Here is a 25,541-nt window from a genome sequence, read left to right on the forward strand (position 1 = left end):
GAGTAGCTCTCAGCATGTAAAAGCTATATAGATGTCTAATCATTGACGTTCCACATTTGCATTAAACTTGGTGGCCTAAAGTGTCAACCTGTGGGCTCTGTCTTTACATTTATTTTATTAAATATATGGCAATGGGTGTTACATCAACCAAAAAGGTGTTGGGTGGAGGAAATGGGAGTAGTAGATTTGGAGGGACTTGAACGTTGTGGTCAATTAGCGTTAGTGAGGAGTACAGATAGTGAACCACCCGACTTGCCTGGTCATCACTGCTGTGGGAAAAACAGGAAGAAATCAGGAGTCTAAGAGCCCAGTTTACGTTCCTTGATTTTCACTCGGCTTTATTTTCTTAGCCGCACAGCAGGAATTAAGTGACTCTGTGGGGCTAAGAGTGGATGTAACCCTGTGATGGCAAAAGGATTGTGATGTCACCTTCACTACCCATAGCACCCGGGTTGAATTAACAACCATGGATGTAAACATATAGGCTCAAGTCTCGGGTTTGCCTCACCATCCCATGATTCTGACCAAATCCCTTAATTTCCCAGTGTTTGTAAAAATGAAAAGGACCTTGTGTAATTAAACTGTTGCTCATGTTAAGCACTTCAGTACTTCTGGGGCAAAGTCACACTATAAAAAAACGGCAAAAAGTGTGCATTGTCTATTTAAATAAATGTGAAAAAATACTAGCTGAAGCATCTTTTTTTGCTTGCCACAGAAATAAATGCGGATAAATACAGATAAAATGATAAAAAAATAAATATGGATAAATACAGACGGAAATGTGTAAAAAATAAATACCATAAAACCGGGAGCCCTAGTTAAAGTTAGAAATTAGCATTTAAAAAACCTTAGAAATTTACTGAAAAAAACGCAGGTTTCAGGGACTCACGTCCCCGCAATGAACTGCTGATGACATCACATATTACATCATTCATGACATGGTCAGTTAGATCACTGATGATATCACTGATGACATCTCAAATGACATCACTGATGACATCACTGATGGCATCATCCACGTGATAATCTGATGCACCTCCTCATACCCTAATATAACCTTTGATCCACCCACTCTAAAATACAGACTACCATTTCGAAACCATAGACACACCAATACCAGTTAGTACATACCCACTCACTAATTCCTCGGTCTACAAACACATCTACTCATTTACCCATACAGTCACTCATACATGCAGTCAACCACCAATACGGCACTATCATATGCACTCACATATCTATGCAGACACTCAAACACCGCCACTCATCTATAGAGATACTCACACACCAAGTCAGTCACACTCCCATGTAATCACATACAGTTATACACACACCACCTCACTTATTAAAACATATACTAACACATATTTACACTCTTATACAATAACTAATACAAGCACACACCCATCCATACAGCCACTCTCACAATCACTCTCTCTCACATATAGTCAGTTCTATACTCCAACACTCACATATACTGCCTTTCACATATGCAGTTACTCACACATGTACCACTGAGACAGCCATTCACTCACTAACACACCCATACACACACTCATCCACCAATACAGCCCTTTACAGATGCACTCTTTAACCCATACACCCAGTGAATCACCCACTCATACATCTATGCACAGTGTCACACACCCCACCACCCACACAGACACTCAGGTACCCGTGCAGATACTCAGACAACCAATCAATAATCCACATACATCCTCATTTAGCTACTCATTAACCCATGTAACCGCTTACACACCAACTGGCAAACTAAATAAACTATGTGAATGTCTGTATCAGTCACTAACCCATGCATTCAGTAAGACACATTTAATCACTCACTTATGCAGTCAGTCACAGACCTACTAAATTATCCATTGAGACACTTATAAACCCACTCATTCTTCAATACAACTTGGTATATATATATATATATATATATATATATATATATATATATATATATATATATTACCTACTGGCGGTCGCCAGTAGGTAGTTATAGTTAGGATAATTTTCAATGTTAAATCTCAACATTCTATTTTGAATAACTTTGGCGCCGGTTGACGAATCTGCCTGAAATTTTCAGGAAAATGGTCTCATGGCGGTCCGGTCCTTCCCTGAAAGTTTGGGGGGGATTCGTCAAGCGGGGGCCGAGATAAAAGGGGGGTCCCAAAACGCGTTTTCCCCATGTTAATTTCCATAGGGCGGTCGATTTCACTTTTAGCCCGAACGGCTGAATGGATTTCCACCAAACTTGGCAAAATTGTAGGGACTGGTAGCCCGATGTGCCTTTGCTATGTCTCAAGATATGTGCTCCAGTGGATTTTGAGTAATTAAGGTTCAAAAAAATATATATATCTATAGCAGCGCACCGGTACGCGCACGGGTGCGCGTACCGTGCGCGCCACGCGACTTGCGCGAGGAAAGCTGATTGGCTCTCGGGTGTCTGTAAACATTCTAAACAGTCCGGAGCGGCCGCCATCTTGTGTCTCGGTAAAATCGAGACACAAGAGGTGGCCAAAACAAAGAGGGAAATGAACATAAGGGGGCAGAGTAGACCCCCCCTGACCCCCTAGGTTTGATGTGGGGGCCATAAAAGGGCCCCGCAAGGCAAAAAAAAAAATTTTTTTTTTTTTGATTTTCGCGGGGGGAGCGCCCGGTACGCGCACGGGTGCGCGTACCGGGGAGCGTACCATGGGAAAAAAGAATGACAGTTTTAAAAGTAGCTGTTTAGAAAAAAATGTTTAGTTGTTTTTTTTATACATACACATACATATATATAAATGCATATGCACATATATATATGCATATATGTCTATATGTGTGCGTGTAGAGAGAGGTAGAGAGGTAGAGGTGTAGAGGTAGAGAGGTAGAGAGGTAGCGGTAGAGAGGTAGAGATTAGTAGAGAGAGAAGAAGAGAGAGGTAGAGAGGTAGAGAGTAGAGAGTGAGTAATAGAGAGTAGAGAGTGAGTAGTAGAGAGTAGTAGAGAGCAGTAGAGAGAGTAGCAGAGTGAGTAGTAGAGAGTAGTAGAGTGAATAGTAGAGTGAGTAGTAGAGAGTAGTAGAGAGTGAGTAGTAGAGAGTAGTAGAGAGTAAGTAGTAGAGTGAGTAGTAGAGAGCAGTAGAGAGTGAGTAGTAGAGAGTAGGAGAGAGTAAGTAGTAGAGAGTAGTGGAGAATATTCCAAAGTTTGGCACAGCACCACTTTCACAATGAGTCCAATCAAATCATATCACTTAGAGTACTTATTGAAGCGCTGAATCTTGGTGTATATTCAAATGCTTTTATTTTCCTTAAGTTTATGTACCACAGCCAGCCGAAACGTTTCGTTCTGTACAACAGAACTTCTTCAGGGCGTTCTTATTTCCTTCAAGTTATGTCGGTATCCCGTTGTCATATAACTAGATATTTCTTCCAAATGTTAGACGAGACATAAGTATATTCTTATTAAAAGTGACTAGGTATCAATTTTACCCACACAATTCGGGCAGACTTGAGTAATTTATAGCATCCTCAAAGTCAGTCTTTCAAAAATTCCAAAGTATAGGACATGATAATCCAAATCCAAATGTTTCTCAAGAAAAGTCATTTACAATCGTTCGGAATATCGGTGTTTGGGCAGATATGATCCAGGGACCCCCAGTATGCAAGGGGAATTAGTCCCCCCTCTACAAACATGCACGGGGGCTGCGTTGCAGAGAGGTGTAAAAAGGGTTGTGGCTTCATTACACCTCTCTGCAATGCAGTCCCCTGGCGCATACTGGAGATTCCTGGTGGGCTTTCAGGTCTTATATAGTTAGGAATTAGCATTAAAAAAACCTTTGAAATTCACTGAAAAAACCAAAGGTTTCACACCAGTTATAGTTAGGAATTAGCATTTAAAAAACCTTTGAAATTCACTGAAAAAACCATAGGTTTCACACCAGTTATAGTTAGGAATTAGCATTTAAAAAACCTATTAAATTCACCGACAAAACCAGTTATAGTTAGCTGAAAATTTTTTTTTTTTTGATTTTCGCGGGGGGAGCGCCCGGTACGCGCACGGGTGCGCGTACCGGGGAGCGTACCATGGGAAAAAAGAATGACAGTTTTAAAAGTAGCTGTTTAGAAAAAAAAATGTTTAGTTGTTTTTTTTATACATACACATACATATATATAAATGCATATGCACATATATATATGCATATATGTCTATATGTGTGCGTGTAGAGAGAGGTAGAGAGGTAGAGGTGTAGAGGTAGAGAGGTAGAGAGGTAGCGGTAGAGAGGTAGAGATTAGTAGAGAGAGAAGAAGAGAGAGGTAGAGAGGTAGAGAGTAGAGAGTGAGTAATAGAGAGTAGAGAGTGAGTAGTAGAGAGTAGTAGAGAGCAGTAGAGAGAGTAGCAGAGTGAGTAGTAGAGAGTAGTAGAGTGAATAGTAGAGTGAGTAGTAGAGAGTAGTAGAGAGTGAGTAGTAGAGAGTAGTAGAGAGTAAGTAGTAGAGTGAGTAGTAGAGAGCAGTAGAGAGTGAGTAGTAGAGAGTAGGAGAGAGTAAGTAGTAGAGAGTAGTGGAGAATATTCCAAAGTTTGGCACAGCACCACTTTCACAATGAGTCCAATCAAATCATATCACTTAGAGTACTTATTGAAGCGCTGAATCTTGGTGTATATTCAAATGCTTTTATTTTCCTTAAGTTTATGTACCACAGCCAGCCGAAACGTTTCGTTCTGTACAACAGAACTTCTTCAGGGCGTTCTTATTTCCTTCAAGTTATGTCGGTATCCCGTTGTCATATAACTAGATATTTCTTCCAAATGTTAGACGAGACATAAGTATATTCTTATTAAAAGTGACTAGGTATCAATTTTACCCACACAATTCGGGCAGACTTGAGTAATTTATAGCATCCTCAAAGTCAGTCTTTCAAAAATTCCAAAGTATAGGACATGATAATCCAAATCCAAATGTTTCTCAAGAAAAGTCATTTACAATCGTTCGGAATATCGGTGTTTGGGCAGATATGATCCAGGGACCCCCAGTATGCAAGGGGAATTAGTCCCCCCTCTACAAACATGCACGGGGGCTGCGTTGCAGAGAGGTGTAAAAAGGGTTGTGGCATCATTACACCTCTCTGCAATGCAGTCCCCTGGCGCATACTGGAGATTCCTGGTGGGCTTTCAGGTCTTATATAGTTAGGAATTAGCATTAAAAAAACCTTTGAAATTCACTGAAAAAACCAAAGGTTTCACACCAGTTATAGTTAGGAATTAGCATTTAAAAAACCTTTGAAATTCACTGAAAAAACCATAGGTTTCACACCAGTTATAGTTAGGAATTAGCATTTAAAAAACCTATTAAATTCACTGACAAAACCAGTTATAGTTAGCTGGAAATTTTACTGACATAAAACCATTGAAATTCCCACGTTATAGTTAGTTGGACTCACTATAACTTGCGCGCCTGCAATGCACTGCTGATGACGTCACATATTACATCACTCATGACATGGTCAGTGACATCACTCATGACATCACTGATGACACCATCCAGTGAATGTGTGTCTTTCTGAAAAATAAATTTGTTTTATATATGTATTTGTAAAGGTCGATGGAAGAATAAATGTTTAAATAAGTGTGTAAATGGATGTTTTTTTTAAAAAAAATTGGTTGGTTAACTGGCTTATTAAGTGTATCTTAGTGAATACATATATTAGCGAGTATTGTTTAAATATTTAAATGTTTGTATCAGTGTTTCTCTTTGTGTATAAGTGGCTGCAGGGGTTGGTGACTGACTCACTGTTTGTATGTGTTTTGAAGACAGAATATGTGCAGGACTGTATGGGTGGACGAGTGTGTATATGTGTGTGTTAGTGAGTGAATGACTGTCTCACTAGTGTCTTCATTACTAACGACATATGTTTTAATCTAGTATATGTGAGTATTGATGTATATAAGTGAGTATAGTATATATAGTGAGAGATTGTAGGAGTTCCTGTTTAAATAAGTATGTGTTTCTATAAGTGATTGTTTAAGAGAGTAAGTATGTGTAAGTTTCCTTAGAAGTAAGGTGGTAGTGTGTGTATAAATGTATATGCAAATAAATGGATGTTCAATAGTTTATGTGCATGTGTGAGTATGTGTGTGAGTAACTTTTGGATGACTGCTGATGTGTAACAGGATGTATAGGTGTATCACTACATATGATGAGTGAGTATATATATGAGTGACTATATAGAACTGTTGGTGAATGAGTGGATGAGTATATAGATGGTGGAATTACTGAATTGGTTGTTGTTACTGGTTTGGGTATCTCCATTTTTTTGAAAATGTTTGTTTCTATTTTTGAATATTTGTTTCAAGCGTTACATTACACTGAAATTAGGTCTGTCACTCTGTCACAAGGATGGTGTCATCAGTGATGTCATGAGTGATGTCACTGACCATGTCATGAGTGATGTAATATGTGACGTCATCAGCAGTGCATTGCAGGCGCGCAAGTTATAGTGAGTCCAACTAACTATAACGTGGGAATTTCAATGGTTTTATGTCAGTAAAATTTCCAGCTAACTATAACTGGTTTTGTCAGTGAATTTAATAGGTTTTTTAAATGCTAATTCCTAACTATAACTGGTGTGAAACCTATGGTTTTTTCAGTGAATATATATATATATATATATATATATATATATATATATATATATATATATATATATATATATATATAATATATATATATATATATATATATATATATATATATATATATATATATATATATATATATATATATATATATATATATATATTACCTACTGGCGATAGCCAGTAGGTATATATAGTTAGGATTTTTTCTCTATGGAACTTTTGAAAATTATATGTCTAATAACTTTGGCGTTTGTGGACGGAATCGGCTGAAATTTTCAGGAAAATGGCACATTTTGTTTCTGAGCAGCCCCTGAAAATTTGGGGGGGTTCCATCAAGGGGGGGCCGAGAAAAAAGGGGGGTCCCAAGACGCGTTTTTCCACTTCATTTTTCCATAGGGCATTTGGCCTCACTTTTAGCTCGAACGGCTGAATGGATTTGCACGAAACTTGGCAAAATTGTAGGGACTGTTAGCCCGATGTGCCTTTGCTGGGTCTCAATATATGTGCTCCAGTGGATTTTGAGAAATTAACGTTTAAAAAAACAGATATATCTGTGACAGCGTCCCGGATAGCGCTCCAGATCGCGTACTTCTCGCGTAACGGAGCTTTGCGAAGCGAAGCTGATTGGCTCTCCGGTGTCTGTCAACATTCTAAACAGTCCGGTGCGGCCGCAATCTTGTCTCTCGGTAGGATCGAGAGACAAGAAGAGGAGAAAAACAAAGGGGGAATTTAATGAAAGGGGGCAAGGTAGACTCCTCTTGACCCCCTAGGAATGATGTTGGGGTTATTAAAGGGTCCCGTGGGGCAAATAAAAAAAAGTGATTTTTCGCGGTAGAAGCGCTTCTCGGTTCGCGAACCGGGTCGCAAACTGGTAGCGAAACGGGAATTCGCCATTTTGTGTTTCGATTTAATGAAATTACTAGATGGAGGAAAAGCAATGTGAGTATTGGGTATAAGGGGGTATGGGATACGTATCCTGACCCCCTATGTTTTCTGAGGGTGGTTGAGGAGGCTCATATATGTTGATACTTGTCTTCCAGCGGTTGCGCGTGAGCGTTTTTATTTTTTTTTTGCCGCTTGACTTCTGTTAATGTTCGATTCGAAGGAAATTAGGAAGTGTTGATCGCCATTTTGACACTGCGAGTAAATATATTGTTAAAAATAATTGTTATAAATTAATCCGTATTGATAAACATTGTCTGCGCCATCTCGCCTTTTTTCCAATGCCACACTTTTGTCGTGCACGGCAGCCATTTTAGATGCCTTGACCAGACCCACTCTCTGCACACCGCCGATCCTCATCATGGCTCACCACCCTCGCAAGCATCTCCCCCACGCACTGGTCACCCCCGCTCTCTCTCTCATGCATGGGCCATAAACTTCCCCCCATCTGCGCTGCTCTTTCCAGAGTATCACACCCTGTGCCCGCCCGACACCTCCCTTTCACCCTATTCACTACCGCACCCTCTGACACTCCTCTTCCTCTGTGTCTGATTGTCCAGGCCGGTCCCAGGCTATCACCTAGCCCTGCGGATGTAGTTTATGGCCCCAACTGTAAATAATCACCCCTGTTCAAAGGAGTTACAGTAGATCAAGGTCGCCACCTCATGAGATCCGTTACACCACACGCGTTCCTACTATCTGATAACGATCCTGTATTGTGATTGGGGAGGGGTTTCTCACTGTAAGGGTGTGTGGGACCGAGCCTGAAGCGGAAGATTCCAGGGATGCCTTTTTGTACATCAAAGTCTTCACAACTATGTGTCACATTAAAAATATATAGCACTCCAACAAAGTTGTAGGATTATAACACTTTAATAACTTATAACTATATACAACGCTCCAACAAAGTAAACACGTTAAAAAAAACTTTTTAAACAACTATTTACATGACATTGCTTTAACCAGGATAGACAAAGAAATGACACAGTGATGTAAAAGTTTCTGAAAGAAATGCTAAGAACGTCCCATGTGAAAGTGAATTTTATCTGGCAATTTTTTTCTTTTCCTTCTCATGAAAAGAAAGTTAATGCCAGGTTCGTTACCTGCCTCATCTGCAAAAAAAAAACTCTTGAGAGGGACCGAAAAAAAATATAGCTATGGTAATCATACCATGCATTGGCACATGGAGAGGTGGCACCCTCTTAATTATTCTAAAGCACAACTTCGAGATTTGGTGGATAATCCCGACCGGCAAAAACATCCACCAATGACTTAGCAATAAGTGAGTCAGAGGCAAGGGAAACGGTCCCAAATCTGTAAAAGAACTTTAGGCAGATGAGATTGACTTGTGTAGCATGTGGAAAATTAATTTCATGCGGAGAGGTGAGTATTACTTTAATAAATAGATCATATGAAAATCATCAATGTCCAAAACGCCCTAGAAAGTATTTTTTGTCATTTTTGAGGAAGAGAGATAACCTACAGTGGTACGGGGTTGTTTTCGTTCGTACTAGGGGGGCCAGGTGACATTCGTTCGGGGTGGCTTAGGGGCATTTAAAACAACTTCCCTGATACAGGTAGCATATAAAGTAGAGGCTAAATACCAGGATCTTTATCGATTGCTTTATGCTGTACAAAAATGAAAAACACACAACAAACCTGGACCATTCATATTTTCAATGTTTCTGCGTACTATACTTTTTAACCCTTAACTAATTGAGCTGCTTCATTTCACCTGCTTTTTAAAAAAAAAAAAAAAAATCGGAAACAGTGGCCATTTATTCGAAACTTACCAATCTACGCGTTACAACTACGTTTGATTTTTCAAAAACCTTTAATAAAAATGTTGGTGCCCAAATACGGGCTTACAACCCCGTGGGCCGGCCACGGAGCAGGCTGGAACTGTAAATGGGGGTGGGGGGTATTTATTTGTGGAAAACATAACAGAGAGTCAGTGGTCGTTGATTTCATAGTAAAAAGTGCGACAAGTGCAACAAAATCATATCGATAATTCATTGTGAGCAAATACCAAAAGTGTCGACAATTCGAACCTTCAATAATAAATACAGTAATCAATGATGCATTAGAACTTAATATCAATTAATTGTTCGAACGTGTAATCAGTACCCGTCCCATGTCAATTCATTGTTCGAACGTATAATCAATACCCATCCGGGATCAATTCATTGTCCGAACATTTAATCAGTCTTATCCCATATCAATTCATGTGCTAAAAACTGCATACATATCTCATGATATCAAGGCTGAGCAATCGGGGCACAACAAGGAGTTGAGAGTTTCATTTGTACCGGCGCCATTTTGGGTGAGGTCAGGAAGGTCCAAGTATAGTCAAAATGTCTCCACCAACTCGTGGTTGGACCGGGACCTCTTTCGGCAGTCCAAAAGTTTTCGTTGAAGGGTAGCAGAGGGGACTGCCGACATGAACCATCAGTCAAAGTGGGGTGGGAGGCAACAATCTCTCCTACCGGGTCATACTGGTGTCCCACCGGAACTGATCAAGTTGGTAGTCTTGCAGGATTTTGGTGATTTCAAGACTGAGGCCGGCGCCGGCATGAGCGCGCCGACTTCCCGCGGCTATGTCGTGGTCGTTCCGTGGGTGATCATGGCAGTCATTCCCCATCGGGGGTCGGGGGCCCCCATGGCTCTTATAGAATCTTCAAAGTTGAGGAGAACGTTTCTGGACGCAGGAAACTAGAAGCGTCGTTGCACCGCAACAGTGGACGAGACCCCCGCTGGGTGAGCGGAGCATCATTGCCTCGCATTAGTGGACGAGACCTTTTGTCGGGTGAGTGCAGCGCCGCTGCATCGGAAGAGTGGAGGAACCCTTTTGTTGGGTGAGTGGAGCGTTGGGGGTGCAGCTGAGGGGCCCCCACCTGTGGGGGTGGGAGAGGCTCGTTCGCGCCGCCTCTTCCTTCCAGCGCACCCCACGCCGACACCTGGCGTTGATATCCGTGATGTCCGGACCAGGCGATAAGAGGGGGGGGTCGGAGGCAGAGGCAAGACATCCCCCCCGTGGCCTGCAGGGCGCCGCTTCAGGATCGAACGGGGAGCTCATATCAAGCACACGTGGGAAGCGGGTCAGCGAGCCAGTCTAGAAGAACACCCTCCGGCCTTGTTGACTGAAACTTCATGGACTCACGCCAGGAATTCAAGGCAGTGAGCACGTCGCCAAGTGTAGGAAAACCTTTACAGTATTCAGCAAACGTGCTGACACCTGGCGTTGATATTCGTGATGTCCGGACCAGGCGATAAGAGGGGGGGGGGTTCGGAGGCAGAGGCAAGACATCCCCCCGTGGCCTGCAAGGCGGCAGAAGAAGGGAATCGGGAGACCAGTACATTTTGGGCCATCCACCCCACGGCTGATGGCGGTTAGCCGGGCCCCGCCCTGCACGTGTCGAGGCCTCATCTTCCGGATGGGCGTAACCGTGGCCCTGTTGCACTTCGGGAGTTTCCGGAATGGGGGTAGGTATCTGCTGATTTGTATCTATTTCATGTTACCGTTAATGGGCGTGGCGGGCGGTGGGACAGACATGCTTGGAGCAGTGGGGGGGTGGCAGAGCCTAGCTACCTCGTGGCTGCCGTAACGTCAAGCTTGGCTTTTTTCACCACTTCCATGTTTCTTATTTCTAGCGAAGTCAAAAACTTATCAGTAGCCTACTGATTTTGTTCGATTTCTTTCCCTTCCTTTTCAAGTGTGTTTCATGCTAAAGTTTCTGTTTATTAGGATACAGTGATTACTTCGTATTTTACATATGTCTTCTTTATTAGGGGTACTCTCCGGTTGAGCCAGATGATGTACCTCTAATAAATGGTCCGGGTGGAACTAGTTTCTCAATCAGTGGGGAGTAGATGGGCATGACAGATTACAACGGGGGACAAAGGTCCGCATTATCCACCCTTCACTACTTACAAAGACTAGACAGAATGGGGCATATTATCAAGGGGGTTTATCTCCGCTTTTTTGGCTTTAAAAGCCAAGAAAGCGGAGATAAAATTATCTCCCTATTACCAAGCTGTCGCTAACACCAGTTAGTGACAGCTAAAAGGAGATAGCGACCATCTTGGGCCCCGCTTTGCATGTCAGTGATATTTATCACTAATGACATGCAAAGTGGGCGTGCCAAGTTGTTAGCGACTGGAAACAGTCCCTAACATCGCTATCTCCTATTACCAACTTTTGGAGATATTCGCGCTAAGCGCGAATATCTCCAAAAGCTAACACCTGCCCTGAGCAGTTCTTAGCCATGTTATCCAATGGGAGGTGGATAACATGGCTAAGAGCATTTGCTCGATAATGCATGAATATCGCTGACTTTTCAGCGATATTCATGCATTGCGGCCGTTTTTTATCGCATTTGCGATAAACCTTGCTAATAGCAAGGTTTATCTGCGATTAAAATCGCCGATGTGCGGCGATAATTTTTGTCTCTAAACAAGTTAGAGACAAAAATGATCGCTAGTTGTTGGTAATATGCCCCAATATTTCTATTCCACGTTATTTGTAAACAGAGAATACCTCGAAAGAACTATTCCTTGAACAATAAATGTCCAGCCAATCAATCAATCAGTGGGGAGAAAAACAGGCATGACGGATTACAACGGGGGACAAAAGTCCGCATTACCTATCCTTCACTATCTGCAAAGGGAGACAGAATATTCCTATTCTTCTCTGTTTGTAGACAGGGTCCGATTATTGCTCTTTGAGATATTCCCTGTGACAGGGAATATCTCAAAGAGCAATGAACGATAAAAAATTAGTAGGATTATAACACTTTAATAACTTATAAATATATACATCGCAAAAAAAACAGTAAACACCTTAAAACATTTTTTATTAAAACAGAAGCAAAAATGACAACTAACAGTAGTGATATCCTGGGCGGGTGATGGAACTGGGATTGTTAATGGAAAAAGATCTACAGAGAAAGGTATTGGTGAATTATACTTCTCCGGAAATTTAAAACTCACAAATGTTTTATTTGTGTAATCGTTTCAGGTCAAACGGATTGTGGGACAATGTTCAGAATGGAAGAGTCACCAAAAGGCAAAAAGTTCCGCTTGACCCAGGGAGCCGGCCGCCTATGCCGGGTGCGATCTCAGGCTACACCAGGGCAACAAGACTTGGGGAGGGGGTCGGAGCCAAGCGTCTTCTCCGAGTCCGCGCCATCACACCGCCCCTCGGGGTCCTCTGTCAAGCGGTTCAGGGAGGTACCGTATCACATTGTTTTCAAATGTAGTCAGGTCCACAAACGGCCCCCACTTACTTTGAGAATAGTGAAGCTGCAGCAGGTGCAAATAAGGTTTAGACAGTGTTACAAGCGCTGCTCAGAACTCTGAACTATGGCACCCAACATCCAGGACTTATGCCATTTGTGCAAGGCAGTGACATCGAAGCAACTCAGGGACCAAAACCATGAACGTACACTCATGTATGAAAATCTTACTATTGATGCTTGACTGAGGCCAAGGAGATCAGAGTGCATGAGTCTCATGCTCGATCGATTGAGCTAGCCGGATCGGGCAACTAAAAGTATAAAATAGTTATGTAAATAGTTATTTAATAAAATGTTTTACCCTGTTACTTTGCTGGTGTGTTGTATATATTTATAATATTTGCATAGGGTTTGTCGTTATTTTGGGTGGGGTGGGTGGCGGAGCCGAGCTGTCTTGCAGCCATCATCGTGTGGAGCTCAGTTCATCTCACTAGTTTCGTATTTCTCATGAGGGGTTGTTCTTAATGTTTCTATTTTAGCTAGGTCAAAAAGAGATCCCATTAGTGGCCTACTGATTTTGCTCGATTCCTTTTGTTTTTTAAAACGATTTTTCACTATCTGCAAAGACTAAACAGAGTATTGCGACTCTGTGCTTGTTTGTAAATAGAGAATGAAACAAAGAGAACCAATTCTAAAACAGTAAATGCTTGGATAACAATCAATAAAATGGAGAGAGAAGCAGGCACGACGGATTACAACGGGGGCAAAGGCCTGCGTTAACTACCTTTCACTATCTGCAAAGAGAGAGTACTGCTAAGAGAAAAGCGGGGGGCAGCGTTCAAAGTACATCAGCGTGCATAAACACGAAAATGTTTTTATCTATCACGTACTTGACATTTGACAGCTTTTGATATTTGCTATTAAAAAACCATTGAAATTCACTGAAAAAACCATAGGTTTTAGGCCATATATAGTTAGGGATTAGCATTTACAAAACCTTAATTTACTCGCACAAAACCATTGAAATTCGCATATATAGTTAGATGCAATAACTATATATCGGGCACCCGCAATCCACTGCTGATGATGTCACATATTACATCATTCATGACATGGTCAGTGACATCCCTGATGACATCACTGATGACATCTCAAATGACATCACTGATGATATCACTGTTGACATCTCAAATGACATCACTGATGATATCACTGATGACATCACTAATGGCATCTCAAATGACATCACTGATGACATCACTGATGACAACTCAAATGACATCACTGACAACATCACTGATAACATCAATCATGTGATAATACGATCAACCTCTTCAGACTCTAATATAACCTTAGATACACTCATAGTAAACAGACACTCACAGACTGTCACTCATCCATGGAGTTACTCACATACCTAGTCAGTCATGCACTGAATCAATCACACCTCCATTTCATCAACTATACAGTTATACACACCTTACTTATTCAAACATATACTAACACATATTTACTCTCTTATACAATTCCTGATACAAGTTTTCAATGATCCATTCAGCCACTCACACATTCACTGGCTCTTATACACAGTAATTCATACATGTGAACTCTCACATGTACTGTGTTTTACATATGTACTTACTTTGACATGTAGCACTGAGATATCCATTCACTCACCAATACACTCGTACACAGTCAACCACCCATACAGCTGTTTCAACATGCAGTTTTGAACCCATAGATCTAGTGAATCAACTGTTCACACATGTATGCACAGAGTCACACACCTCCCAGCCACCCCCACACACACACTCACTCTCCCATACAAATACTTAGGCAACCAATCAATAACCCATATAGTTACTCATATAGCTACTGATTAACACATGCAGCACTTCATAGAACAACAGATATAATGATGCACAAATTAAGACAGTTTAGTCACTAACCCATGCACTCAGTGAGACACATTTAATCACTCTCTCATACAGTCAGTCATGCACCTACTAAATCCTTCATCCAGACACTTATACATCCACTCATTCTTCAATATGTAAGACATATTTTAACTTTACAGAAACATACAGTCACTGGATGATGTCATCAGTGATGTCATCAGTGATGTCACTGACCATGTCATGAATGATGTAATATGTGACATCATCAGCAGTGGATTGCGGGTGCGCGATATATAGTTATTGCATCTAACTATATATGTGAATTTCAATGGTTTTGTGCGAGTAAATTAAGGTTTTGTAAATGCTAATCCCTAACTATATATGGCCTAAAACCTATGTTTTTTTCAGTGAATATATATATATATATATATATATATATATATATATATATATATATATATATATATTTCACCACCAAAGAATTATACTCGCACTCCTCCAGGGTGTTGATTTTAGCAGGTTTTATTGTATCATTGTGCCATTACAGCACACAGCTTCTTAACCTACGCGTTTCGATCTCACGATCTTGTTCACGGTTACAAAAAAAAAAAGATGCAGACACAAATGAAATGTATTTATTAGAGCAGCAAAAAAAGATTCAAGAGGTAGAAGCAGGCAGCACCATTCTACCTACCTCCAAGGCAGCCCGCTCAGTCACCTGCAGGCAATAATGGTAAATAAACGTGGAAGCAAAGACCCAACTGCCAGTGCAGCAGATATTCAACAAAGGCTACCCAGAAGCTGAAGTCAAAGAACGTACTAGCTATGTGTGGAGTGGCCCTGAACTACAGGAGGAAGGACAGGCCTTCCTAACTTAAAAGTGCAAAGATTCAGAAATCAAACTCAAATAGCGGCTGTAGATTGTTTCATTCCGTACATGAAAGTGTCAAAATAACTCTTAGACCTGGCATCTTTTGGCGTGTTTCCCCTGTCTTTTTGCTTTCTGACCTCCTGGTTTTGACTCTGTTTTTCCTGGTTTAGTATCTCCGCGCACTTTCTCATTGTTGCTCAGTGTTGAAGTGCAAGTGCTTCTATAGTAAATTATATTATGGATTTGTGTTTCCATGATCAGCATATTTGATTTACTGGTTAGTCCCTAGTAAAGTGCACTGAGAGTGGCAGGACCTGTAAATCAAATGCTGCTAGTGGGCATGCAGCACTGATTGTGCCACACACACAAGCAGGCTTTCGAAAGGTCTCGGACCTGCCACTGCAGTGTTTGCACACAGTTTTTACTAACCTTCCCTTTCATTACATGTGAGTCACCACTAAGGTAGGCCCAGTGGGCAGGGTGCAGCATATGTGAGAGGCAGGACATGTACTTGTGTGTGTAACATGTCCTGATAGTGAAATACTGTGTAATTCGTTTTTTAATATTGAAAGGCTATCTGTTCCATAGGATATAATGGGGGATACTTTGTAACAACATTCAAATATATCTTCTCATTGGGACATGATGGAGAAATGGAGTTTAGTATACTTGAACTCAGGATGTAGAAATACATCTTTTAGTAAAGATGATTTTTATATTCTGTTTTCGAAAATACCACTTTTAGAAAGTTGGTATTTTCTTGCTTAGCCATCCTGTGTGCCTCTGCTGGGTTGTGAATTGACTGTGTGACTTTGGAGTGACAGGGGATAGGGATGTCCTGCCTTTTCTGGATGATTCAGGGCTGGGATGAATAGACCCGGGCTGCATTTAGAGTAGTGGTAGGAGATTTCCTTGCACCTGAATGGGCATGGTCTGCCTTGAACAATGCTGCCTCCACCTCCTGCCGAGACACTGGACCAGAGAGGACCAAGCTAGTATGGACTAAGCACAGATACTCTCTGCCCAAGAGAACAAAGAGAAATGCAGTATAAATATTGGGGCCCAGACCCCAGAACTTTAGAACTCGCTTGAATCAAGGAACCTGCCAAGAAGAAGAGCTGGTAGAACTGCTAGTAGGAGTTCTGCCCTGTTGCTGTGTTATTGCTTTGTTGGGTTGGTCTGCAGTTGCTGCTTCTGCCTTGGGCAGTGAAAGGACTGGACTTAACTTTCGTTACTTGTGCTGAGTATCTCCAAGGGCTTGAAATAGAAGTTGCCTCTTGTTCATAAACTCTTAGGGTCAGCAAAGACTTCACTCAACTCTGGGTACCATCTCTGTATCTGTGGGTTTCAGTTGCCACAGAGGGGGAAAGTCACCGACACTGCTGCGGGCTCCGTGTCCTCAAGGCACCACAGAGGGTACTGCTGCACTTTGAACTCCAACCCTGGTCTCATTGATGACGATGACCGCCACCGAGTCGCTGCTTGCATCATGACCTGTGGGCATCACATTCTGCACCACCTTGCTTCTCTATGCCGCCATGGTCTCATCTACAACATTGCTACCCGCTGACCGCGACACCTGTGACCTCACCATGGTTTGGGGGCACCACTCATAGTTACATGACGCAGAGACCGTCCGACACCGCAGTCTGGGCCGACCAACACCAGCTCCCATCAACCGGCACTGTTGCTTGCAGCGCAATGAGCACTGCCTCACTCTGCACTGCAGCCCTGGTCTCACCAATGCAGCAGGACAACCATCACGGAGCCACAGTGTGCACTACGACTTGAAGGCACCGCTACGCTTCACACTGCTGCAACCGCGGCGGTTGCTACGAGTGGCTCGCACAGACGCGGTCGGCCGGAACCAAAGGTACTGTTTATTAGTCTGCTGACACTCACGCCGGTCCGCACTGACGCGGTCAGCCGGAACTGTTGGGATCTGTTGTTTTCAGCAATGCTGTAGCACTGGACGGAGCTACGGACTTCATGGGCCTGCATTTTTAAGTCATACTTGCAAATTGCCTGTTTTTGATTGGTGTATGTTAGTCTTATATCATTTTGGTCTTGTTTGCACAGATAAATATTGATTATTCCTTTTGTAGTGTTTTCACTGTATTACTGTTTTTTTTGTTTCTATTTTCTGTCCTCATTTGCCTCTATCGTACCATTTCACTTGTTTTTCAACAGTCGAATTGTCCACAACCTCATTTTCTGACCTGAGTTACCATTGGTGGAGTAGCTAAGGAGCGCCCTGGATCGATAGCTCACACCATACAGGACCCCATGCACACCAAAACCAGGTGGAGGAAACCAACCACCCTAGAAACAGGTGCTATCAGCCGAGGCAGAAAAGGGGCTTAATCATAGGACCCCTAGTCTAATAAATTACAAAAACAATACTTTCATCAATTCAGAATAGGTGCCCAACATTTCTGCCTACTACGGCCCTTAATTGAGGTATCTAACTTTGCCACATTCTTTACAGAAGATAACCAATCTTTATAACTTGATGGAGTTGGTGATACCCATAATTTACAGATCTCTCTGCGAGCCAATAAAATCGTATAAAATACCAAATTTAGATGATTCTTATTGCTTACGCCATCAAAGTCCATCAGACCAAAAATAACTAGCAAAGCACTTACCTTAACTTGAATCTTCAAAAAATCAGATAGCGCTTTACTCACGGCCATCCAAAAGGGCTGAATCTTTGGGCAGAGTAAAAACATGTGGAGGTCGTCTTCTTTCATGCTACCACACTTTGGACTCGCCACATCTCCTTCTTGACCAAACTTCGATATCCTCTGGGGAGACCAGTAGGCTCTGTGAAAGGTGAAAAGATGGTTCCTTCTGAGGTATGCAGGTTTTACTACTTTATATAAAGTACCCATAGATACTTGCTATTGATCTTCAATTGTGGTTGACGTCAAGCATGACCCCCAAAGGTCGCCTGGAAGGCTGAAGTTCCCATCCACCATTTCCACCATGAACCAGTACCAAAGTGCGATTTCCTTAACTGGAGACTGCCCGGAAACTAATTTCTCCTCAAATTCGTTATAGTCTCCAACTTTTGTGCTAGGAGCTTGAAACCAGCTTAGAACTTGAAGGTATTTAAATCTTGATATTCTTTGACCTGAGATATAATTGAATTCCTCCCAATAGATCAGCTGATCCTCGTGTAGGAGATGGTTCCAAACTGCAATGCCCGCTTCCCTCAAGGATATGGCCAACGCATCTTTGGCCCATTCAGGGGACCCCGGAGAATCCGTGATAGGACTTGGAAGTTGGTACTTTTCAGGAAGAGGTTATTTATGGGTATTGTAGTCAGGATTAACTACGTTAGCGTCATCATTAAGATTTTGATAGGTCATTCCAAAGAGGCGGGGCAACCCCACAAGAGTTGAAAACAGCGGGTAACATGGCTTGTCGGTAAACGACGCCAGTGAGAGGGAACCGCAGCATTTCACAAGAACGTGCATTGGAGTTGTAAAGGTACGAGGTGGAGCGAATGCAATCTGGGGAGTGGCAAGTTTAGGATGGAGAAGGGATAGGATAAGGAGAGAAGGGCTGAAGAACCGGGGGGTTTTGGATAGCCAGGCAGTTTGTAATCAGAGATGAAACACGCTGGTCAAAGGATTCGCTAGGTGTAAACACAGGAGCTTTCAGACTTAGAGGGAGACCGCTGGGCATAGGCAAACATTGCAATACATAATTTTACTGGTGCGAGAATAATGTAGAGTGTTCATAATAGAGGTTTGACGACAGATTTTAACAGTTATGTTTTTTACCTTGTAGTGAACCCCTGAGGAAGGACTTTAAACAGTCTGAAATGCATTGGGTTATTTAAGTACCTACAACCTATGATGTTTGATGTTTTATTCGGCGTGCTCGGAAAAAGGCCTGGCCTTGGCATATCTGCGCATGAGAAGTTGTTTTAAAACACAAGCTTATCACGTGTGTCAAGAACTACGAAAATAAAACGGAATGGAATGAAATAATCTTTGGATTATGAGAAGTATTTATTGTTTAAAGTGATTAAGTATTCTAAAAAGAACGAGCGATTATCATGACAGCAACTGTGCGCTTGGATAGGAGTGAAACATTGCTCCTAACTTGATGATGTTAATTACCGACGTGAACGGGGCAGATCACGTATTCCAGGCAGCACGCTCATACAGTAGAGTTTGGACAAAAGTGAAAAAAGAAAAAGGAGTAAATTGGTAAAAAAGGAGTGCACGGCTATCTTTGACGTTTATAAATTAAACCTGAACAGACAGTTGTTCCTACAATAATTTTCTTCATTCTTCTTTTTATTATTTTTTATATTTTTGTCAGGATTTATATTCTAGAACTAACATTATGATGCGCCACTAGATTATCAAGGAATATGCTCCTTACTGGGACCCGGACTGTACACCCTTCAGAAACCTATCCACTTCTTCAACAAAACAAAAGGAGTGCATCTTATTATTAAGCATTACCTTCAACATCGCTGGAAATTTTAACTGCACAGATGCACCAAACTTCCTGAGAGGGTCAATTCTCTTGCCTAACTCCCATTGCCTATTGGAGGTTTCGATCGAGATATCTGATCTAATTTCGAACTTAACTCCATCTATCTCCATCCCCCTTTTCGACAGGGCACAAGACAGAATCTTCTCCTTAAATTTAAATTTAAAAACATTTATAAAACGCACATATACCTGGCGGTTTCTTGGCGCTGAGGAACGTTAGGGCCTGGGTGGAGGCTGTGGGAAAACTTTAAGCTGAGAAGGCTTGCAGAAAAAGATGGGTTTTTAGGGCCTTACGGAAGTCGGGGTAGGACAGAATGGATCTGAGGGTAGGGGGAAGAGAATTCCAAAAAATAGGACCGAGGACAGCAAATTTTACCCCCCCCCCCATCCTCTTCTTTCTAAAACGAAGGACTGAGAGGAGGGACTGGGCGGATGAGCGGAGCTCTCTTACCGGTATGTAGCTTGAGATTGCAGAATTTATAAACGCTGGAGCAGTTCCAGCTCTGGCCTGAAACAAGGTACAGCCAAGTTAGGGCCCGCTCCCTAATGGGCAACCAGTGTAAGTTCTTCAATACAGGGGTGGTGTGATGCCATTTAGGGAGACCATAAATAAGGCGGGCCGCTTGGTTCTGAACCAGCTGTAGGCGTCGGAAAGGCATAAGCCGAGGCGCCATTATACAGGATATTACCATAGTCCAGCCGTGATAATACCATTGCCATCAGAATGAGTTTAAGAGCAGAGGGAGAAAAGAATCTGGAAATTTTCCGGATAGTGCGGGGAGTGAAAAGGAGTAAGTTAAGAAGTTTAACAGGATCCTTCTGGGTTTAGCTCTATTCGGGTAAGGCCTATAGGGGTCCCTATGTATTCTCTGTATGTCCTTGCTTATCTCCTACTCCGATTCTTCAATAAGTAGCTCTTTTTAATCAGGTGAACAATAAAGGATTTAATGTCCTCCCCTCCTTTGCCCTCTGGTATCCTCAGAAACTTCAGATTATTTCTTCTCTGAAAATGTTCTAATCTTTCTAGCCTCTCCTGTTGTTCTCTGTCCCTCTTTTTTAAAACCTCTAGTTCAGCTGCATTACCCTCTACTGTTTCTTTAAGCACCTTTACTTCCCCTTCAAGGATCACAGTTCTTGAACTTAGGTCATCAAACTTTTTCTCCAACTTATCACAGACACCTCTAATGTCTTTCTGATTACCCTCAGAGATTTCAAAACGATTTTTTATTTCCACTGTGAGAGTTTTGAGAAGATTAGGAACAGAGATATCTTCTTTGGGAAGGATTTTCCAAGGGGGAACACAGCCCCTTACTGGTCAAATCAGTAGATATTTCATCTTCCACATGGCTTGCAAGGTCCTTTGCCGGCCCCAAATCCAGGGAAAACTCATCGGGGACAGATTCTATGGCCAAAACCTGATAACGGTTTGGAGAGACATCATTTGACCAATCCCCCATACTTGAGGCCTGTTGCAGGCCAGACGCAGGGGCAGAGGCAGAAACAGAAGGAGTGGTAGAGGGCAAAGACAACATGGTACCACCATTCCTGTGTGAACACTGTTCAATCCCTGCATCCATCTTGGGGCAAAGGTTATTACTCAGGATTACAGTTTTTGGCAGAATTTTAAAGTAAGTCCTCAATGAGGGAGTAACCATAATTTTACTTTCCAGACTTAATCTATCCTTGATTAATTTACTATGTGCTGCTGCCTCTGTCCCTGTGTCCTTGACCATATGCTCCTTTGGTGATCTGACAGGTTTTTGACTATCTTTTATTACCAGTGTCTCATCTACTTTAGTTCCAGAATCCACTTTGCTTGGGGCAACCACTGCTTCTACAACCTCAAGGTTAGCAGCCTGAGCACTTCTTAGCTTGCACCTAGTCAGTCCTGGACTCTCCTTAACCCCCTGTAAGATTTAGAACTCATGCAAGTCAGATCCAGGCAAGTGGGGCAACAGAGATCAGGACACACACTAAAGGAGCTGCAATCCAAAGCCCCTACCTTATTCGGAAGAATGTCTCACTTATTCTGCCTTGTAATAAGCGCTGATGCAAGAGATATGCCAGCAGATTTCCTTGCAGCTTTCGGTGCCACAGTTGAGCTTCTTTATCTTCAGAGTGTATCCGAGGGCTGAACTTGGAAGGACTGGTGCTGTTGCTGCTCTGCCCTTCACCAGACCCCCTCACGCAGAAGGAATTCCGGGACGCAGCGCGTCTTCCTTTTCTGAGCTCCAGTCCTGAGCGCATTAACAGTTGACCCCCCCCCCCCCCCCGCCATACTGCCGCTCAAACAATGCCTCCTGTTAAGGAAAACGCACAGAGGACAACCCAGGTAACGTTATACTCTCACCCTGTAAGTCACAGGCGCAGTCCCTGCTTCTAAGACTACTCTCGCATAAATCAAACTCCACGGCATTCCGAGTTTAACAGAACAGATGCCTGCGACATGGTGCAAAACTGCCAAGTTATTAATCAAGAGCGTTCCCTAATGAGAACTCATGTAGTATGACTCAATTCGCCCTGCACATCCATAGCCTTTCTTTCATTTTCTCCCGTTATCTGCTACTAAACCACATGATTTCTCTCTGGACGCTTAAAGAGTGCTCCTCTGGGTTCTGGACTCCTACGACCCGCGCACTAGCTGGTCGCCATGTTTTCCTCCTAGCACCAGCACAGCAGACATCACTATATTACTGTTGGTTATGTGTAAATGCTTCACACACTGCCTCTGAGATAAGCCTGACTGTTCATACCAAGCTACCAAGGGGTTAGCAGGGGTTATTTTAGGTGTGTGTCCTCGTTATCCTGACTAGAAAGAAGGCCCCCTAATTGGACAAATGTGCAAACCATTGTCAATCAGAGACCCCCACTTCTAACAATAATAAACAATAATAAAAAAGAGGCTAAGAGAAAGCTCTTCTTTTTGTGTGTTCACCCTCATTTCTTTGGGACTGATACTGCAGTTTTATTGTTATCCAGTCCCCGGTGTGTGTGTGTTCTGACCTATAAAACATAGTAGAATTGTCTTAACTTATATTTTGTATGATGAATTTCCCAGTAAGGCTATAGTGTATGGTGCAAGAAAAACACAAATGGCTTAGAAAAGGTAAGATTCATATATAGACTGCAGCAAAAGTTGTGCCTTTTACTAGGCTGATAAAAGAAACATCAGATACTTCAAGATCAAAGAGAGTGTGGCCCTACTGCAGCACACTGCTCAATACCTTAAATTTGACTTCAAATCATGCACACTCCCTGAGGCCCGACTGCCATCAAACCTCAAACTACATTGCATTATAAACTCCAATAAGGAGATTGCTCTCCCTTATCAGAGTTTAAAAGAAACTTAATTTCAGGCCTACCTGTGTAGCCCTGCTGCTGAAGCTAGTAAGACTACAGGCAAAAAGTCAAAGTAACCTTTTTTGACATAAAATGACCATACTTTTAAATATTAAATAAGTCAACAGCAAGTAGGCCTTGTAGCCCACAAGTCAAGATGCTTAGTATTTAAAAGTGGTAAATGCAAAAATTTAATATTGACATGTACCAGAGTGACTAGCCCCAAAATGTTATTTTCACAGTAAAGGGCTGAGACAGGCCTAAGAGAAAATCACAACCCTGATAGTTCATCTTTGGGACAAGCTACTAGAATAATTTAAACACTGTTTTAATGTTTCTTAAACAACCAATTCAATTGTGAATTGGTAATTTTATTATAACGTTAGGAAAAATTACTTCTAAACAGTAACACTTTATCTGTCCGAGCCTAATTAACATTAGCTTTTGGGTAGATGGCTCTGCCAGTGCTTCCCCTTGATGAGATGTAAAAACTGATCTTATAGCAAGGACTATGGCTGAGACGTTTTCAGAGGAAAACCTGGGCTTGAGGTTTATGACAGATATCAGCTCAAAAAGTATTGCAAAACCCCAGAAATTCATTAACTTGGAAGAGTTCAGCATGAGGTCTGTTTATTCATTGCTGACTGAACATCATTGGGTGGAGGCCTGTAGAGCTACACCTACTCTTACATGCACCTAGGATTGAGAAATGAGCTCCAATGGTCAGTTGATTAACCTTCTGTGTGGCTACATGGCAAGACAAGGACAAATCAATCTGCAAGAGACTTTATTCCTGGAGAGCACAGCTGCTGACTTAGAACTGGACATGGACTGGGCCCTGCTAGATGCCTCTACTGGAGTGAGTCATGGCCTTATGTGCTGTTCCTGAAGCCCTGAAATCCTGAGAAGTGAAGAAGAGGAGCTGCTTTAAAAACTCGTAAAAGTTGGATCCTGAAAAATATTTGGACTTCCAAACCCTCTGAAGCGTCAGTGGAACTTCACCGCAGAGGTGCCCAATTTCAAAGTGACTTTTTCAGATACAACTTCAGGCTTACCCCGCTGGAGGATTTTGAGCTCCCTAATAAACACTAAGTCCAAAGGTAGAAATTTTAACCAAGCAACATGGCTGGACTGTGAAACCAAAAGCAGCTCTGGCAAAATGCCTGCTCCTTTCATCTCCTTGTGCAATCTCTCTCTTTCCATCCATCATTTTTCTCAGTCATTCTCTCCTCTCCCTCATTTCACTCTTTGATCGCTTTCTTTCTAACTCTCTTCCCTCCATCTCTTTCTCTTGCTCTCTTGAGGCCTCCCTATACCTTCTGCAATGAACCTCTTGAATCTGAGGAAAGTGAAAGAGGCACTGTCCTTTCAAAACAGGCCTTCCAGGGCTCTAGCCCACCAGGGAAGTTCCAGGTGGAATAAGACACAAAAAATATCTGCCAGACATGTGGACTTCATCTGCAGTAAATTTTGAATTTCTTATGCTTGAAGCTTTTCCCACTAACACCATCAGCTTTAAAGGAACCTTGTTCAGCGGCTTTCTGTCTTCTAAATGGTTTTGGCAGATATAGCCTCCAGCTTTGACCTGCTGGGTGATTTCAACTTTCATTTCAGAAACTAAGCCAGAAGGTAAAATTGTTAAAGGGGGGAAACTGCTTTGTGTATTGGACCCACGCTCCTTAGTGGTTAGCCTGAAATCACACCTAGATTCCAGTCAACTGGGAACAGTGACAACTAATTAGTGTCATACTTTTTCCTTGGTGCTTTTTTCCATAAATCCTTAAAAATTAATGTCTCCTATTTCCCTAATTGGATTTTTTTGTTTCAGTGTCATTTTACTCATTTAATTTTCCCTATTTTTCTAAATTAGTTCTGGGATTTTTATTGTGCTGCGCCCAAAGAAATAGACTCCTGCCCTTCCTCTCTGAACCCACGGAGAACAACTGCGAAGTATCATCGCTTAGCCCCACGCTCTTCAACATTAACATGGCCCCCCTCGTTGCCATCGTCAGAGAGCATGGACTCAGCATAGTATCCTATGCCGACGACACTAAGCTCATTCTCTCCCTCACGAAGGAACCCGACACCACAAGACTCAGATTCCAGGAAGGAATGAA

The sequence above is a fragment of the Lissotriton vulgaris genome, chromosome 3_1 (assembly GCF_964263255.1).
Source record: "Lissotriton vulgaris chromosome 3_1, aLisVul1.2, whole genome shotgun sequence".
Taxonomy (NCBI): Eukaryota; Metazoa; Chordata; class Amphibia; order Caudata; family Salamandridae; genus Lissotriton; species Lissotriton vulgaris.